Source organism: Ranitomeya imitator, chromosome 1, assembly GCF_032444005.1.
Source record: "Ranitomeya imitator isolate aRanImi1 chromosome 1, aRanImi1.pri, whole genome shotgun sequence".
Classification (NCBI taxonomy): Eukaryota; Metazoa; Chordata; class Amphibia; order Anura; family Dendrobatidae; genus Ranitomeya; species Ranitomeya imitator.
Window position 1 is genome coordinate 184,469,270 of NC_091282.1, and position 20,988 is coordinate 184,490,257.

The window sequence follows — 20,988 nt, forward strand, 5'->3', positions numbered from 1 at the left end:
CAGTCTCCCTATATAGACTGCATGAGCTGAGCCCCACACAGCCTCCGTATATGCACTGCATGAGCTTCACAGCCTCTCTATGTGCACTGTATGAGCCCCAACAAGCCTCCCTATATACACTGCATGAGCCTCACACAGTCTCCCTATATAGACTGCATGAGCTGAGCCCCACACAGCCTCCCTATATACACTGCATGAGCTTCACAGCCTCTCTATGTGCACTGTATGAGCCCCAACAAGCCTCCCTTTATACACTGCATGAACTCCACAGCCTACCTATATACACTGCTAGTCGCCCCCATAGCCAACCTATGTGCAGCATGTCGCCCCCATAGCCTCCCCTTGTGCAGCATGTCACCCCCATAGCCTCATGTGCAGCACGTTGGCCCCATAGCCTCCCCATGTGCAGCATGTTGCTTCCAATTTCGCTTTTTCAGAGCCTTTGGACTACCAATTATGTGGAAGTCTCCTATATTTTCGTTACAAGATGACGGACCTGAGTGGGGGCTTTTTTTGAGGATTTGGTTGAAGCTTTTATTGGGAACATTTTGCACAACGTTTGGGATCACATTTATCCGGCGATCTGCGCTGAGCACTTACATTGGAAATGCCAAGCATGTGGACGCTATATGTGGTTTAGGCACACTGTGGGGCTCAGAAGAGGGGGGCATCTGGATTTGGGAGCACAGAGTTTGATGAATTTCTTTTGAAGAGTGAGGAGCAATTTTGCGTTTCCAGAGTCTTTGTACTACCAGTTATGTGCTCCCATCTGTTAATTGAGTGGAGCGGGGGCTTTTGTTTGTGGACTGAGTTGAAGCTTTTATTGGGAACATTTTGCATAACGTTTGGGATCACATTTATCCGGTGCTCTACAATGAGCACTTACATTGGGGTTCCATCTAAATCTTCGAGTGACGTGATTCAGATGAAACGCCAGAGGGTTCATTTACTATAATGAGGCAGCAGAGTTACTCTGGCCTCTGTTCAGCATTGTCCTTCTTTTCAGAAGTTCTCAAAACTGTGGCCGACTGCAATTGTATGCACGCCTAAAAAGACAGACACCCCCGGATCATAGGCCAGATAGCGTCCACAGTGCCTCCATCTGCCTTATTATAGAGAATCTTTCACCGGGGGTTCCATCTAAATCACGTATTTCAGAGATTTGCACGGAAACTCCAGTGTAACCGCTCAGCGTAGAGCACAGAATAAACGTGCGTCAAACCTTACTGCGATGTTTGAAGAATGGGTTTTATTTTATACACTGTTCCTTGTGCGGTATAAGTGATTAGACGACTTTATTCTGCTATTCGGTACGATTACAGCGATATCAGATTTACAGTATGTTGGGTTTTATGTTTTACTTCTGTCACACACTAAGGCTGCCGTCACACTAGCAGTATTTGTTCAGTATTTTACATCAGTATTTGTAAGCCAAAACCAGGAGTGGGTGATAAATCCAGAAGGGGTGCATATGTTTCTATCATACTTTTCCTCTAAGGGTATGTGCGCACGTAGAAGTGGTCCACCGCGGATTTTTCCGCAGCGGATTTGATAAATTCGCAGTGCAAAAGCACTTCTTTTTTACTGCGGATTTATTGCGGTTTTACCGTGGATTCTGTGTGATTTCCACTGCGGTTTTACACCTGCGGTTTTCTATTATGGGGCAGTTGTAAAACCGCTGCGGATTCCGCACAAAGAATTGACATGCTGCGGAATGTAAACCACTGTGTTTCCGCATGTTTTTTTCTGCAGCATGTGCACTGCGGATTGCGTTTCCCATAGGTTTATATTGTACTGTAAACGCATGGGAAACTGCTGCGGACCCACAGCTGCTGAAACGCTGTGGATCCGCAGCAAAATCCGCAGCGTGTGCACATAGCCTAATTGTTCCAATCCTGTTTTTGGCTTACAAATACTGATGTAAAATACTGACCAAATACTGCTAGTGTGACGGCAGCCTAAAAGATGCTTTTTATGTTAAAAACTAGTTTTTTCAACGCCATATTTTGGAGATATAATTTTTCTATATTTCGGCTGACAGAGTAATTTGGGAGCTTGATGCTTTTATTGGTACCATTTTGAGCACATTACATTTTTAATTGCGGGGTCTCCGATCCAAGGGTAGAGGGGCTTTCTTCCCTCAGCCTGCTCCTGAAATGCTGTGATTGAGTTTGATTGCAGCATTTAGGGGGTTAAAGTGCTGGGAACGGTGCGGGACTGAGTGCCAGGTATCAGCTGTCAAAATCAATGAACACCTGGCGGCGATCGCACGTGCACAGCCCCTGTGCACAGGCGATCACCATGACGTATCCATTCATCCCAGGTCGGTAAGTACCAGGCCACAGGGACATATGGATATGTCCAAGGTGGTAAAAAGGTTAAAGGAAGAAAAAAGCGATGTCCAGCTATGTAAACCATCTACGGCTCTGGTTTTGTCAGTCTTAAAGTGCCAAATATGAATGTTCATGGTGGTGCTTTAGATCTAAGGCCCCTGCACTTAGTCTCATACTTACAGTACCTGCCATCGTCTTCCCCTTCTGCCGCCGCCGCCCCATTGGTATCTGGCAGTTTGTGACCTGATGGATCGCTCCAGTGTTTCATGGAGTGAGCTGAAAAATTGTCTCTGTCCTCCCGGACTTCTCTTGGAGCTCCACACATTGCAATGGACTTCCACCAGAAGTCTGTTTTCGGCGTTTAGCCCCAGACTCTTACTGTCCGCTACGAACACCGAACTTTTAAGTTTAGGTTCGCTCATCTCTACTTATTGCCGATTGCCAGTGAATAGTGAAGACAGTGCTTATCTGCATGTGACAAATCCTTTAATGTTTTATAGCTCCACTTGTACCTAAGTCTATTCTAGGACCATTCCAAGACAAATGAGAAGACATCTTGAAACTTTTAGAGCTAACATGTTTATTGAACAAATTCTACTAAAATAGTTAAAATACACTGGGTACTTGAAGTGCATTATTAGAGATCACATTATTACAAAAGCTTGCCTTTTATCAATACACAACTGCAACCATACATATATGCCACAACTGCTTAATATCGATTAAATTGCTCTATTATATACAGCATAGCTGATATCTTCTACTCGTACAATAGTATACCCAAAATAAAAGCAAAAAAAAAAATTACAAGAATAGAAAAATCATAGACTAAGCATGCATCATCTAGTAACAGTCAAAAGCTAAAACAGTTCAGAGCATAGTCTGTACTGTGGAGGAAGCGCTAAAGACTGTGTTATACCTAAGAGACAAAAAAAAAACTAACAAAAATGTTAAGGTGGGCTTCCAGATTGTGTCTAACACAACAGCATTTCAAGAGTAGGTTACTTTATTTGTTATTGAGAGCAAGAACAAAAGTGTAAAATAAAAAAATAAAAATCAGTAACATTTTTTTTTTGAATTTTGCAACATAACAAGGAAAAGTATGCAAAATTATTAGCTGCCTCGTTCCTAAAATTAATACCTGCCACAGACCCACAGACCCCTAGGACATTTACAAAAACATGCCCTTTTCTCATACATACTCCTTCTGAAACAGAAAAATAAGAATATTTCTACAACGTTTGTGAATTATTATTGCTTTATTTTTCAAATGTAGGTTCGGGGGGCTTGGAATCTCAAGATTAGATAAATTACAGTTTTGTGATTGCTCCCACTAGATCAGCTGTATGTTGGTGCATCTACCCTGAATTGTAAAAAAAAATAATAGAGAACAAAAATAAAAACTTGTCTGACTTGCCCTGTTAGCAATTATTTGCCCTAGAAAAAGCCACACTGAAGACAAGAAAGAGCCAGTCCTGCCTATAGAACAACAATCAGGAAAAAATACCAACACCTTCTTAGAACAAGAAAAAAAAAAAACTCCCATCAGTGTTACCTTGCCAAGGAGCATGTTTAAAAGTCCAAAATAGCACCATTCATCAGTGTCTTATGTCCTGTGGCAGCTTCTCTGTCACTTACCACAAGGAAACAATGTGTTTCAAACAACTATTTCTATACATTAAAAAGTGTACATGGATAAAATATAGAGATATACAGACAATGGACGAAAAGAAAGGAAGCGAGTATGCTACATCTAGGTGAAAGTAATAAATGATATAAGGGGGACTCTCAGCCTCAGAGAGGGTAGTTAAGTGTCAATCTGCATCCTTCATTTACACACAGAGGTGGCGGACATTATACACTTCATGAAAATATGGCCTATCACTTCACTAGGGACTAACGTCATTTAAGAACTTGACAACATGTGTATGACATTAAAGGGGTACTCCCATCTCCAAGATCATATCCCAATAAGTAGGAGGTGTAATAATAATAATATTAGCAAATACCTTTCATTAGAAATGTAGTATAGTTCTTCTGATAACCTGTCACTTACCTCATGTAGGGCATTGCAGTAGCTTAGGTATCCATGGTTACAACCACTAAGGCTACGTTCACATTTGCGTTGTGCGCCGCTGCGTCGGCGACGCAAAGCACAACGCAAATAAAAACGCACCAAAACGCACGCAAAAACGCTGCGTTTTGCGACGCATGCGTCATTTTTTGCCGAAATTTGGACGCAAGAAAAATGCAACTTGTTGCGTTTTCTGCGCCCGACGCTTGCGGCAAAAAGAACGCATGCGTCGCACAACGCATGTCCATGCGTCCCCCATGTTAAATATAGGGGCGCATGACGCATGCGTCGCCCGACGCAAACACGCAAAACGCTAATGTGAACGTAGCCCAAGAGCTGTCTAACTAGCTAAGTGTCACTAAATGAGTGGTCGTAACCAAGGATCTCTAAGCTACTGCAATGCCTTATCATGAGGTAAGCGACGTAGTGAATCTGGAGAACTATACTATATTTCTAACTGGAGGTATTCACTAATATTATTACACCTACTACACATTGGGATAGGATCTTGGAGATGGGAATAACTCTTTAAGTCTTGTCATAAGTTCTTAGGAAATTCATAGTTTACTTTCCCATCAATGTTATCCCAGCTCACAAAATGGCCGCCTCCACTGTGTGTAAACAACAGGTACAAAACTGTGACAAACCGGTACTGAAGATATTGAAGGCTTTTAGTTACTGGTTTATTGTGAACAGAGGTGTTTGAGAAGAGGAAGACGTTGTTGTGGTAGAAACAGGCCACAAGGCCCACCTGTACTGTGTGTAAACATGGATTCACAGTGTGAAGAGATTCACCTGATCAAGACCGTAAAAAACGAGTTATGGTACAACTCTACCTGTGGTAATTCTCGAAAGCAAGGCTCAGAGTCCCATATATTCTTACACTTGATGATATACACAGGAACAATTCCCAATATATGACATCATGAGTGTGTCGACAACCATAAACCAAATGCACTACACATGGAAGAGATACAGTTAAAAAAGGAAGAGGTAATTAATTTCAGTGAAATGAAGTCCGCAACCATTTTCTGGAGTCAGGAGACTGTCTGCCCCATTGTTCTCTTTGTGGTCGACCCCTCTGGGTAGATGGAGAGTCTCCTGATAATGACAAAAAAGAGCGATTATTACTTTTACGTGACAAATACTGCAAAACCCTAACGCTCATTGTAATAGAAAAAAAATCTCTATTGGTGACATAGCCAGGAAGATGTCTTATGTGGATTAATGAATGATATATTAGAACATGACACAGATAATTCAGCATTTGGATAGAAAGGCATGGAAGCGTCCTGGTGTATGACATACGACACTCACTACTGTCTCCTAGTCAATTTCCAGACATACAGAATAGAAAACTGATTTCTTAACCAAATAATGTGCACCATATTTTTACATTATTCAGCTTTGCCTTAAAGGGATTCTGCAACCTGACTCATAATATCCGAAACATGGGCAACATGAATCAGAGACTACCTCCTATTCTGACCACATCTTACTCTGAAAGGCTGCGCCATTTCTGAGAATAACACAGTTGGAAGCGCCGTTGGAGACAAGATAACTAATCCAAGAGTCAGGTCCCTGCCGGCTTCTCCCGCAGCTCACCTAGACTGACACGTCTCAGCATATGTATGTGTATAGGGAGAGACTGGTCAGTCTAGCTGAGCGGGTAGGGAGAAGTCAGTGGGGACCTGGCTCTTGGACTACTCATCTCATCACCGGCCACAGGAGAGCCCTATGTCTGAAACAGGTCTTACCCTGATGCAATATTTTTTATGTATTTGGAACCTTTCAAGCTGTACTAATAAATCGGTGACGTTGTATACCCAAATGGCTGGATACCTTCGTTTCATCCCAAGCTTTTTACCTTCCATGTTGAGGATCTTCACAGCCAATTTACGGGAGCAGTGAACTTCCAACAATGTTGGAGCGTTTCACAGTGAATCATAAGTGTTTAGTATACAGGAGAAGGTCTCTGATTAATGCTGCCCATGGTTCAGGCAGAATGATAAGCCAACAAGTTGCCTTTAAAAACTTGATTTCCCGAATAAGTAGCTGTACACTCATGTTTATAGTTGTAACCTTCTAGTACTAAAACCATTTGTCATTCACCATCTACCATAAATAAAATAATTTGTAGCCATATCACACATTGTTTCTTTGTCATTTCTTCTGGTATACATAACAATTTTGGATTTGTTTTTTGGACCTCACTGATAGGCTTTATAACATACTTTTCGTTAAAGTGTTTTTTTTCTCACTATCTCCATAGAAGTGAATAGTGTCTGAGCACCATTGTTCTATTCACACAGAGGACTTTGGGACCCAAGGGGATTCCAGAGGTCAGCAATCCTACAATGATCACCTATACTGTGGATACATGACAAGTGTATTTAGTGGCAAAAGCCTCGTTAAGAAAGCTAATGTGCCAAATACTGTTTTGTGCTGGCCAGCAGAATGAACAGCCCAGTGCTGACAATTATCATCCTTCAATTAGCTCCTACCGACCAATGCTAATACTGTAAGGGCAGTCGGAGCTAACAATCGGATAGCACACTGACCGATGCGATTGAACAGACTGCTTTTGATCATGCACATTTTAAACTGTTGCTATATAAATAAAGATGCCACATGGACATAAAAAATGGCACAAAGGTAACACAGCGATAGCACATGGACGGAATACGGATGAAGAGTGTCCGTCTGTTCTGGACGATTTTCCAAACGCTCATTTGAACCCGGCCTAAATTTGTTGTTTCAATTAACTAAAATCACTAGTGCAACATTAAACAGCTAACAGATGACCATACTGATACCGTCTTATTCCTCTATTCATGGCGCTATCAGAGAACTTGGGATGGAGCATGTTCAAACTCGATATGACCAATCATACCGGTTTTCAATCACAGTAGATTGAGAGACAATTCTAATCTATAAAACAGGACCAGCTCTACTCCTAAAACAGCATCCAGAGCCCAGATCCATGTTGTGTCAAGTAAATAATCTTTTAACAGTTCATGTTTATACTGATTAGAATTTGTCATCCAAATTAGACATAAGGAGTACATTAATATGTATTTCTCATTAAAAAATGATTACATCAACAGAGCTGTCTTTCTTGTCAAAAAATAGACTTTTAAGAGCACAGGGTGTTTGTCATCCAGCTCGGCTGTGCTGCAGGATGTGGGTGGCAGCAACAAAACCTCAACTGCATACAGACTGCAGTCTGGGAAAAGTTCCCAAAGTATTGTGCGGGGCAGTTCCTCTCAGCTGTAAAAATATTTAGGGAGATGAAAGGTAATCGTTTTCTCAAATGTGATGGGCCCTTTCCAAACTAAAAGTTGTAATGTTTTTCCTATAATAAAGTAATATGTTCCTAAACGCTAGAACAATAACAATCAATGACTAATCGACATGAGATATATTCAATAATATGAATGTGTCCGATGCTGATTAACCATGAGACAACTCATGTTTACACATGAAACGTTTTTCCTCTTTTGAAACTTAAGAGGAAACGTGATGTTTCAGCGATTTCCACCAGCTCACTTAAAAACAGGATGTAAACACTCTAAGTGCATGAACATTGTCCAGCTATTAAGATGGTCAGTCTATTAAAGAAGCTGCCCACACACAGACTGATTCTTTGGTTCATAATGGGAGTCTACGTATAATGTATTCCAATATGTAGTAGGTGTAACAATAATAATATTAGCAAATACCTTCAATTAGAAGTGTAGTGTAGTTCTTCTGATTCGCTTTGTCTCTTACCCTATGTGCAGGGCATTGCAATAGCTTAGTCATCCAGGGTTACAACCACCAGCAGCTAGCTAACTGTCACTATTTAAGTGGTCGTAACCATGGATACCTAAGCTATTACAATGCCCTGCACATGGGGTAAGTGACATAGTGAATGTGTAAGTGTCCAATACTGAAAAGAACAGTTCAATCTATTTTCTGCAGTCTTTGGAAAATTACAGAACTCATTTCAATGATGCCTTAAATATGAAAAATCCATTAGTGCACGGTTTTCAAGGACCATTGAAGTAACTGTACTTAGGACAAGAAAAAAGATAATGCTTCACTTAAAGGTGGCAAACTGTAAAATGTATGTCATTTAGAAAATATTTAGTGGATTTGTATCAGCCTGACATGACGGAAAATCTAGTACCAGGATTTTTAAAGATCTATGGGCCAAGAAAATAATGAAGATCTAGGAGAAAAGTTCCAGAGTAGTTCCTATGTGATTCAGTCAATTTGTAGCAACCTCATGATCCAGTCCTCTGACTTTTATCATTTGTAACTATATTCAGTGTAAACTTCTTGCAGTTAAATTATATATTTTCATAATGTGCCAGATATTAGCACAATCAATTTGTACTTTTGTGTTTTAACAATTTTTACATTTAAAATATAACATTTTTAATTGATTAATATTGTATAGTAGCAAAATTTCTTTTATAAAGACTGAGTCAGTTGTAGCTAGGGATAACAGCAAACATACTGCATATAGATAGGGAATTTAGATTGTCAGCCCCAACGGGGACAGCGATGAAAATGTGTGCAAACTGTAAATCGCTGCGGAATATGTTAGCGCTATATAAAAATAAAGATTATTATTATTAAAGATTATTATTATAGTGTCTTATCTAAAGTTATGGAGGCCTCAAGTTATGATACCATGGTACAGTTAGCACCTAAACAGACCTTGAGAAGCTGCAATTTGCAGATGATAAGTGAGGAAGAAGATGTAAATAATAAAATATAAATTTGTTCTAAAAAAACCTAAAAAATATTTCCCATTAACTTCTGTTTAGTTTAGTGGGTAAGCTTGTATTAAGCAATTGCCTGTTAAAAGGGCTATTGGCCCAGGTTCTCAGTATCAGGTCCGGGTTCCACCACCATATGTCTGGACTTTATGGAACAGTATATCCTAGAAATATGTCAGAACATAGCATTGGAAAACCACTTAAAGCCCAATAAAAAAACGTTGACATGCAACTGTTTGGACCTTTATTTTTTCCTGACACATGTTTATGACCATCTACAGGTCCTTCTAAAAAAATTAGCATATAGTGTTAAATTTCATTATTTACCATAATGTAATGATTACAATTAAACTTTCATATATTATAGATTCATTATCCACCAACTGAAATTTGTCAGGTCTTTTATTGTTTTAATACTGATGATTTTGGCATACAACTCCTGATAACCCAAAAAACCTGTCTCAATAAATTAGCATATCAAGAAAAGGTTCTGTAAACGACCTATTACCCTAATCTTCTGAATCAACTAATTAACTCTAAACACATGCAAAAGATACCTGAGGCTTTTATAAACTCCCTGCCTGGTTCATTACTCAAAACCCCCATCATGGGTAAGACTAGCGACCTGACAGATGTCAAGAAGGCCATCATTGACACCCTCAAGCAAGAGGGTAAGACCCAGAAAGAAATTTCTCAACAAATAGGCTGTTCCCAGAGTGCTGTATCAAGGCACCTCAATGGTAAGTCTGTTGGAAGGAAACAATGTGGCAGAAAACGCTGTACAACGAGAAGAGGAGACCGGACCCTGAGGAAGATTGTGGAGAAGGACCGATTCCAGACCTTGGGGAACCTGAGGAAGCAGTGGACTGAGTCTGGTGTGGAAACATCCAGAGCCACCGTGCACAGGCGTGTGCAGGAAATGGGCTACAGGTGCCGCATTCCCCAGGTAAAGCCACTTTTGAACCATAAACAGCGGCAGAGGCGCCTGACCTGGGCTACAGAGAAGCAGCACTGGACTGTTGCTAAGTGGTCCCAAGTACTTTTTTCTGATGAAAGCAAATTTTGCATGTCATTCGGAAATCAAGGTGCCAGAGTCTGGAGGAAGACTGGGGAGAAGGAAATGCCAAAATGCCTGAAGTCCAGTGTCAAGTACCCACAGTCAGTGATGGTGTGGGGTGCCATGTCAGCTGCTGGTGTTGGTCCACTGTGTTTCATCAAGGGCAGGGTCAATGCAGCTAGCTATCAGGAGATTTTGGAGCACTTCATGCTTCCATCGGCTGAAATGCTTTATGGAGATGAAGATTTCATTCTTCAGCACGACCTGGCACCTGCTCACAGTGCCAAAACCACTGGTAAATGGTTTACTGACCATGGTATTACTGTGCTCAATTGGCCTGCCAACTCTCCTGACCTGAACCCCATAGAGAATCTGTGGGATATTGTGAAGAGAAAGTTGAGAGACGCAAGACCCAACACTCTGGATGAGCTTAAGGCCGCTATTGAAGCATCCTGGGCCTCCATAACATCTCAGCAGTGTCACAGGCTGATTGCCTCCATGCCACGCCGCATTGAAGCAGTCATTTCTGCCAAAGGATTCCCGACCAAGTATTGAGTGCATAACTGAACATTATTATTTGATGGTTTTTTTGTTTGTTATTAAAAAACACTTTTATTTGATTGGATGGGTGAAATATGCTAATTTATTGAGACAGGTTTTTTGGGTTATCAGGAGTTGTATGCCAAAATCATCAGTATTAAAACAATAAAAGACCTGACAAATTTCAGTTGGTGGATAATGAATCTATAATATATGAAAGTTTTATTGTAATCATTACATTATGGTAAATAATGAAATTTAACACTATATGCTAATTTTTTGAGAAGGACCTGTAAATATTTAAGGGTAGACAGATCAAAGAGTTGCAGATTGTTGCCACCAAGGACATATCAATTGGTATCCATGTTCAGTTTTTTAACAATGTTTTTGAAGACCATCCAAACGAGGATTGAAGAAAAAAAGACAATTCTCAGTCTTCTCTTTACAGGTGTTTTCCATTCATGATCCACTCCTGACTTTGCCTTCAAAACTATATAAAACAAATCTGGAACTGAACATCCAACCTTAATGTGAAGACATTAAGGGTACCGTTACACTATACGATTTACCAACGATCACGACCAGCGATACGACCTGGCCGTGATCGTTGGTAAGTCGTTGTGTGGTCGCTGGAGAGCTGTCACACAGACAGCTCTCCAGCGACCAACGATGCCGAGGTCCCCGGGTAACCAGGGTAAACATCGGGTTACTAAGCGCAGGGCCACGCTTAGTAACCCGATGTTTACCCTGGTTACCAGCGTAAAAACAAACAAACACTACATACTTACATTCCGGTGTCTGTCCCTTGCCGTCTGCTTCCCGCACTCACTGACTGCCGGCCGTAAAGTTAAAGCACAGCACAGCGCGCTGTGCTCTGCTTTCACTTTACGGCCGGCAGTCAGTCAGTGCGGGAAGCAGACGGCTAGGGACCTGACGGACACCGGAATGTAAGTATGTACTGTTTGTTTTTTTTTACATTTACGATGGTAACCAGGATAAACATCGGGTTACTAAGCGCGGCCCTGCGCTTAGTAACCCGATGTTTACCCTGGTTACAAGCGAACGCATCGCTGGATCGGTGTCACACACACCGATCCAGCGATGACAGCGGGAGATCCAGCGACGAAAGAATGTTCCAAACGATCTGCTACGACGTACGATTCTCAGCAGGGTCCCTGATCGCTGCTGCGTGTCAGACACAGCGATATCGTATGGATATCGCTGGAACGTCACGAATCGTACCGTCGTAGCGATCAAAATGGCACTGTGTGACGGTACCCTAAGTCCAGATTAATTCAATTTACAAACACTCTTAAGTAAATAGAAAAAAGACCAAAAGAGCTCACACACGGTTTTACATTTAGTAATTTGCTTTCAATATCATAAACTGACAGCCTGGTTAGTAATTCGCCCAGACCACTAAAAGGAAAAAAAGAGAAAAACATTCTGTTTGGTTTAGTCACATTTTGAAATATCTGCCAGATAATCTTCCAGAATTACTAAAAGCCAAGATGAGTCATCCTACAACCAGACTCTTGAGGACAAAAGTTACTCAGATCTGTCACTAAAACCCTCAACAAATTCATTTACTTCTAATCCACTATATATAGATATGTATTGTTGCTCTTGTTGTGAAAACTTCCATTTCTAATGTTACTTCAGTTACTCTAGATTATTTTTACACCTTTGTCTCCCATAATAACCCATTATAATGAAAAAAATTAGATCCCTCGGTACTCTCACCTCCCACTAAATACAAGAGTAAATACCGTATTTTGCAGATTATAAGACGCACCGGATTATAATACGCACGCCAAATTTTGAGGAGAAAAATAGGCAAAAAAATGTTTTTTGAAATAAAATGATGGTGTTTCTTACAATCCACTGGGGGTGGTAGCTGGGGTGAAGCGGGGTCCCAGGGTCGCTGCTGGAGGAGGCAAGAGTTTACCATTGCTGCAAGCAACAGGCTGGGATGAGGGGGTGTTCAGATGTATGCTGCTCTTCTCCTGAGATCTTGGTGCCGAGATCTCCATCTGCGCATGTGCCGCCCCCGGCAGCCATTTACCCGGAGTTCACTGCATAGTAAACCATGTAAGTGCGGGGGCTCTGGGATTTCACAAATTGTCAGTGGAGCCCCCCCCCCCCCCCCTCGCACCACCAAAAACCCACAGCGGCGCACATTCGAACACACCCTCATCCCAGCCTGCAGCAACACTCCACTCTTGCCTCTCCCAGCAGTGACCCTGCTCCACCGTGGCAGGTAAGGTGTATCCGCATTATAAGACGCAACCCCATTTTCCCAAGTTTGGGGGAAAAAAGTGCGTCTTAGAATCCAAAAAATACGGTACATCATTGTTTTTATGAAGCAGGATACCATATTTAAAAAAATTTGAAATACATTTTTGAAATATAAAAAATAAGTTGGAAAAAGTGTGTATATGCCTATGTACTGCTCATGTTCTATTGGCAGGTGTGATCTGGTTTTTTTCCATACTGCAGCATATTCATGCACAAGTACAGTGAATGAATCTTCTCCATTACAGTGGGGGAAGTAAGTATTGAACATGTCACCAATAGAAAATTCAATAAAAAATTTATGGAAGGAACTTAAGCTCAGAGTTCATAGAAGGAGTCCACGAAGCTTCTGGATTTGAAAAGCGTGTGTAAGAATGGGCCAACATCACAACTGAGCAATGCAGGCAACTAGTTTCTCCATAATGCAGTTGTCTTGAAGCTGTCATCACCAACAAAGGATTTTGTACAAAGTATTAAATACATTTTCAAAAATGTGTTCAATACTTTTTCCCGTGTCATTTCTCATTATTACACATAACTAAATTAATTGACAAGTTACGGGACTCAGGTATTCTAACTCTCCGCTGCAAATAAACTGCAAACATACAATTAAGTTACCTCGAGAAATCTTCCGTCTATCAGTTTGGTTTCACATGGGTCTTCAGTGCCAAAGATTGCTATATGTGGATGGTACACCTGCAATGACAATTATCTTGCATAAATACCAGCGTCATTTGATGGAATTACAAGCATTTCTAATTAAGGAATTGGTGATCACATATATGTACATTAAAATATAAATAGGGTAATATAAAAATGAAAAGAGGACCTGTTATTAGGGCAAAAGTTGCTATTTGCTCTAATTTTATTCCTGATCATCCCCTGAATATAGATTTATAGATTTTTTGGTTTTGCTTTTTTTAATGGACGACATAGATCATGAAATGTGGACCCTTTTATTTAGTGCAACTAATCTGCATAATTATCCTGTGAGCAAAAATTAGCATAACAGGTTAAAAACACCCCCAAGAGAATCCGGTGAGCTCTGCCCTGTTGGTAAAGACCAAAAATTCCCCAAAATTACCACAATGCACTTAAGCCTTTCGCGCCACAGCCTGTTTTTGCCTTTGTGACCTGGCAAATTTTTACAATTCTGAACAATGCCACTTTTTGAGGTAATAACTCTGCAACGCTTCAACAACGGATCCCACTGATTCTGAGATTGTGTTTTTTCTGACGTATTGTACTTCATGATAGTGGTAATTTTTTTTCAATATGACTTGCGTTTATTCCTGAAAATAACGGAAATTTGGCAAAACTTTGGAAAATTTCACAATTTTCAAATTTTTAATCTTTATGCCCTTAAACCAGAGAGTTATGTCACACAAAACCACATTCAGGAAGTTTATTAACCCTTCAGGTGCTCAGAATGTGACCTCCAGCTGCTGGGACAACGTGGGATCCCAGTGATGTGATTAGATCTCATCACGGGGGGCGTCGGAGAGGTGAGTATAGCAGTGGTCTCCCTCTGCCATCTTTTCAATGCTGCGATCTAGAAGATAGAAAAGGGTTAACATCATTGGGACCTGATCCAATCAGGTCCCAATGCTGTCACCTGTCAGAGCTACTGCTCTGCTCTGGAATTGCAGCACGTGCAGGACCCCGGGAGTCCTGAGTGCTGCCAGACCACTGACCACTTATAAACGATGTTTATCTACCGTAGGGGGTCAGGAAGCAGTTAAAGGGAATCTGTCAGCAGGTTTTTGCTACCACATCAAAGAGCAGCATAATGTAGGAAAAGAGACCCTGAATCCATGATGTATCACTAAAGGTACCGTCACACATAACGATATCGTTAACGATATCGTTGCAACGTCACGCTTTTCGTGATGTAGCAACGATGCCGCTAATGATCTCGTTATGTGTGACAGCGACCAACGATCAGGCCCCTGCTGGGAGATCGTTGGTCGTTGGGGAATGATCAGGACCATTTTTTGGTCGCTGATCACACGCTGTCATCGCTGGATCGGCGTCTGTGACGCCGATCCAGCGATGTGTTCACTTGTAACCAGGGTAAATATCGGGTTACTATGCGCAGGGCCGCACTTAGTAACCCGATATTTACCCTGGTTACCATTGTAAAAGTAAAAAAAAAAAACCCACTGCATACTCACATTCTGATGTCTGCAAAGTCCCCCGACGTCCACAGGGTTAAAACTGCTTTCGGCAGGAGCGCTGCTAATGCACGCGCTCCGGCCGGGAGCTTCCCTGCACTGACTGTGTCAGCGCCGGCCGTAAAGCAGAGCACACGCTGTTACTGCCGGCGCTGACACAGTCAGTGCAGAGAAGCTCTCGGCAGCAGCGCATGCATTAGCAGCGCTCCTGCCGAAAGCAGTTTTAACCCTGTGGACGCTGGCGGGGGACGTGACAGACATCAGAATGTGAGTATGTAGTGATTTTTTTTTTACTTTTACAATGGTAACCAGGGTAAATATGCCCTGCACTTAGTAACCCGATGTTTACCCTGGTGCTGCAGGGGGACTTCGGCATCGTTGAAGACAGTTTCAACGATGCCGAAGTCGTTCCCCTGATCGTTGGTCACTGGAGAGAGCTGTCTGTGTGACAGCTCCCCAGCGACCACAAAACGACTTACCAACAATCACGGCCAGGTCGTATCGCTGGTCGTGATCGTTGGTAAGTCGTTTAGTGTGACTAAAGCTTTGGTTTTGACACAATCAGAATTTTTGGGCTCTGTATGTACAATGTCTATAGATAGTGAGCTGCTTATCACATAAGGCAAGTCAGATGAGGAGGCACTTCTGTGTCTGAGCAATGATAAGCTACAGGTGCTAAAACAATCATTGCAAGTAAACAAAACCTGGAATTTGATGAGAGGCATTGTTGAAATAGGTGTTTTAACCAGGGCTGTGGAGTCAGTAAGGCTACTTTCACACTGGCGTTTTTTGCCAGACGTCGCAATGCGTCGTTTATGGCAAAAAACGCATCCTGCAAAGTTGTTTGCAGGATGCGTTTTTGCCCCATAGATTAACATTAGCGACGCATTGCGATGCTTTGCCACACGTCACAACCGTCGTGCGACGGTTGCGCCGTGTTGTGGCGGACCGCCGGGAGCAAAAAACGTTACATGCGCGGCCGGAACTCCACCCCCACCTCCCCGCACCTCACAATGGGGCAGCGGATGCGCTGGAGAAATGCATCCGCTGCACCCGTTGTGCAGTGCGTCAAACGCTAGCGTCGGAATCTCTGCCCGACGCATTGCGATGGGGAGATTCCGACGCTAGTGTGAAAGTAGCCTAAGTCAAACCTCCGACTCCTCAATTTCCATGAGTTCTGACTCCACAGCACTGATAACTACTGAGCATGTACATAAAGTGCAGCACAGACTCATCTCCACTCAAGGCCCAGATCCTTAGATCAGGAACAGAACAGACATTTCATAACTTTCCCAAATTATGAAACATTTACAGCACATCCTGCATTGTCCTACTGTACCCAATGTATTATATATTTTAGGAGTCTGAGTCGGTGCATTTTATACCCACGCCACCAAAATGGACACAGACTGACTCCACAGCCCTGGTTTTAATCCCTACAGTGTGCTTTATTCAGATTACATAGCAAAAACCTGATGACAGATTACATTTAAAACACATCTTCTAACAGTTCTAGCAAAGTGGGTGCCTCCTCATGTCCCCTGTGCCCCTTTTTTGTACCCCTTTCCGACATCGAGCATAATAGTACGCCAGTGTCGGACTCCCTCCCTTCCCAGCGTCAATTTCTCCTGTGAGTATGCGGAGTTTTATGTGCGGATTTTCCCCAAAGAAGTGCATTAGATTTGTGTTTTTAGTGCGTTTGCGCTTCAGAAACACACTAAAAATGTATTAGATCCACACATGACTGGATCAATAAAGTACCAGGAAGTATCAAAAACAAGGCAGTTTATTTATAACATGATATTCAAAGAGACAAAAAATGCAGGGTCAAAAATATGACAAAAATGCATACATGCATGCAAAGAAAGAAACAAAAAATGCACTGAAAATTGCAAGTAACCAAAAGGGTGCAGAAATGCTGCAGGAAACCTGCAACGTCTAAAAACTCACCAAAAACTCATTGTGGGAACGTAGCATTACAGGGGGAATTAATTGCCGGGGGTCCCACCTGTACATGCTGTGAATATCCTGTGGTAGTGTCATAAACACTTTCACATGGCTTTTCAATAAATGACATATCATTTACTGATTCTAATTACTGAAGTACATTACTTGCTCTTCACATATTTGCAACTTCAGCATTCAAACTCAGGGATGAGTTGGGAAATACAGTCTTGCAATGGAAATTGGAAGATTTGATCTGGATGAAAGAATTCAGTAAGAAAGCATATCTCATTTATAAGTAATACAGATTGTTGAACAAAAAAGCTAACAACTGATGCAAATGATGAGACAATGCTTCATCCCTAGACCCCGCTGTTTTCTCATAAACTGTAGTAAGACTGTAAGTATCTTAGCACTATATATGCAATACTAAGATTTAATTGTGTGGATTGTGATGTGCATTTATTTAGTACATCAATTCTGGTGTGTAAATGACCTGTGAAATATATGGCATGCTGCTGAAAAAGACAGTATTTGTTACAAAGTGAACCATAATGATGATGATGAAAAAAACAAAGTTAAAAGAGAAACATGCAACCTTTATCAACATTTTGTTAACTAAACAGGAAACATTCATCAAATAATATAAATCTTAAATTTCCCTAGTGGCAAAAATAAATAAGAACTCAGCACAACCCTTTTAAGGGTTTCTGTCTCACAAACAAAGAATACCCCGTTACTACTAATTATAATTGCCCTACTGACCTCATTACCGTCTCACAGTTCAGTAGAGTTGTTATGTCTGGCCCCACATCTTCCTAGAATACTATACAGATACAACAAAGCTGCCTCTGGCTAGCTGCATGGGAGGGTGCACAGTGTATGTAGACCAGTTACGTGGGTATGCCACTGATCTGAACTGTCAATTTTCAGGAGCCCACCTTCCCCCGGTTAACAGGAAGCTGGGAGGTACAGAAGCAGTGCGCTCATGAAAAGAAAAGTTTGCACAACCCTAGCAACTATAAATATATACCTCGGCATGGAAAAGTTTGGGCATCCTAGTCAACATCACAGTTATTGTGAACAGTTAAGTAATTTTTTCATTTTAAAAATTACAGAAAGGAAAATGGGCAGATTTGTATGCTCAAGTAACTGACAAAGGTTTCAGACCTTAATTAGCCTGTTAGGGTTATTCTTGTTCACCATCATTGTTAGGAAAGGCCAGGTGATGCAAATTTCAAAGCTTTATAAAAACTCAGTCCCCTCTAACCTTGTACCAAAAAACAGCGGCAATGGGTTCTTTTACAGCTGCTTAGCCCTCTGAAAATTAAAATAGTGGAGGCAAACGCAGGAGAAGGCTACAAGAAGCTAGCAAAGCGTTTTCAAGTTGCCCTTTCCTCAGTCTGAAATGTAATTAAGAAATAGCATTTATCAGCAGCACTAGAGGTTAAGATAAGGTCTGGAAGACCAAGAAAAATTTCAGTGAAATCTGCTCACAGGATTGCTAGAGATGTAAATCAGAACCCCCTCTTGGTTGGAAAAGACCTTCAGAAAGACTTGGCAGACTCTGGAGTTTTGGCACATGTTTCTACTGTTCAGAGACTCCTGCAAAAATATGGCCTTCATGGAAGAGAAAACCTCTCCTGCGTCCTCACCATAAAATTCTGAGTCAGAAGTATGCAACAGAACTTCTAAACAAGAAGACACAAAAGAGAATAGTAAAACCAAAAACACTCAGTTTGAAAAAATGTTGCAGTAATCCGCAAGTGCTAGTAAAAGATGTAAAAAACAGGGTATTTGGTTGATACGTTTTTTGCAAAAAATGTATACTAAGCTGCTCTACCAATCTTCACGGTATACCCTTATCAGAGCAGTCCTAACTAATGTATGCAATCCCTATCTGATGTATTTAAAAACCTGATCATCTGTATATAACCTGTGTGAACAGGGTTCAGAGAGGAAAAATCCATGTGTGCATACAGGGTAGAACAGCTTTTGTGCAGATAGCCCAAGAGGAGTGGTGGAACTCCCCAGTCTTGTAGACACAAGAGAACAATTATGGAAACAGGAACACATGGGCTACTTGCACAGTGAACAAGTCTGTATGATCATGTTCACACACCACCAAGAAACCTGAAGACACAAAAGAGAATAGTAAAACCAAAAACACTCAGTTTGAAAAAATGTTGCAGTAATCCGCAAGTGCTAGTAAAAGATGTAAAAAACAGGGTATTTGGTTGATACGTTTTTTGCAAAAAATGTATACTAAGCTGCTCTACCAATCTTCACGGTATACCCTTATCAGAGCAGTCCTAACTAATGTAACTTCTAAACAAGCCTGATGCATTTTGGAAACAAGTTCTGTGGATAAATGAGGTTAAAATAGAACTCTTTGGCCACAATGATCAAGGTTATGTGTGGAGAAAAAAGGCACAGAATTTCAGGAAAAGAACATCTCACCAACCATTAAGCATGGGGGTGGATCAACCATGCTTTGGTTTTGTGTTGCGCCAATAGCATGGGGAACATTTCATAGGTAGAGGAAAGAATGGATTCAATTAAATTTTCAGCAAATTTGTGATGCAAACATAACACCATCTGTGAAAAAGCTGAAGTTACAAAGAGGATGGCTTCTACAAATGGATAATGATCCTAAACACACGTCAAAACCCACAATATACTACCTTAAAGGCGCAAGCTAAAGGTTTTCCAATGGCCATCACATTCCCCTGATCTAAACATCATTGAAAATCTGTGTCTAGACCTCAAAATAGCAAAGCATGCAAGAAGACGCAAGAATCTCACAGAACTCAAATAATTTTCCAAGGAAGAATGGACGAAAATCAATCAAACAAGAATTGAAAGACTCTTGTCTGGCTGCAAAAAGTGTTTACAAGCTGTGATACTTTCAAAAGGGGGTGCTATTAGGTACTAACCATGCAGGGCACTGAAACTTTTTCATCAGCCCGTTTTCCTTTTTGTAATATATTAAATGTAAAAAAGGAAGAAAAAAAAATATATATATACCGTATATACTGGAGTACAAGCCGAGATTTTCAGCCCACTTTTTTGGGCTGAAAGTCCCCCTCTCGGCTTATACTCGAGTCATATACCCGGGTGTCGGCAGATTCTTCCTGTACTGAGCGGTCACATGGCACCGCTCATTACAGAAATGAATAGGCGGCTCCACCCCCATAGGGGAGGAGCCGCATATTCATTGCTGTAAATGATCGGTGCCATGTGACCGCTCAATTACAGGAAGAAGCCGCAGCGCCGGAGAAGCCAGGGACTGCAGGGACCGCGCCGCAGCAGGTAAGGGGTGCGCAGCGCTATAATTACCTGCTCCTCGCTCCGGTGCGGCTCCGTCTGCAGCGTCCTCTAGCAGTGACGCTCAGGTTAGAGGGCGCTGTGACGTAGTCAGTGCGCGCCCTCTGCTGAGCGTCAGTGCTGGAGACGGAGCCGCAGAGGAGCAGGTAATTATTGAAAGCGCCGGCGTCCTGAGAAGAGAGGTGAGTATGTGATTTTTTTTTTTATTGCACCCGCATTCTATATGGCACAGCATTATAAGGAGCATCTATGGGGCCATAATCAAAGGTGCAGAGCATATATGGCACAGCTTTATAAGGAGCATCTATGGGGCCATAATCAAAGGTGCAGAGCATATATGGCACAGCATTATAAGGAGCAACTATGGGGCCATAATCAAAGGTGCAGAGCATATATGGCACAGCATTATAAGGAGCATCTATGGGGCCATAATCAAAGGTGCAGAGCATATATGGCACAACATTATAAGGAGCAC

The 20,988-nt window shown here is 41.6% G+C and overlaps 1 long non-coding RNA gene across 1 annotated transcript in view; it reads right to left on the reverse strand.

Annotated features, from left to right (window-relative positions):
- Positions 1 to 2,893: 2,893 nt before the first annotated feature.
- Positions 2,894 to 20,988, reverse strand: part of LOC138665337 (uncharacterized) — a 46,997-nt gene continuing 28,902 nt past the window's right edge. The window contains exons 3-4 of the long non-coding RNA XR_011318450.1: positions 13,687 to 13,764; positions 2,894 to 5,508 (exon numbers count right to left, since the gene is read on the reverse strand). This is a non-coding gene — a long non-coding RNA (uncharacterized lncRNA). The remainder of the gene's footprint in view (positions 5,509 to 13,686; positions 13,765 to 20,988) is intronic.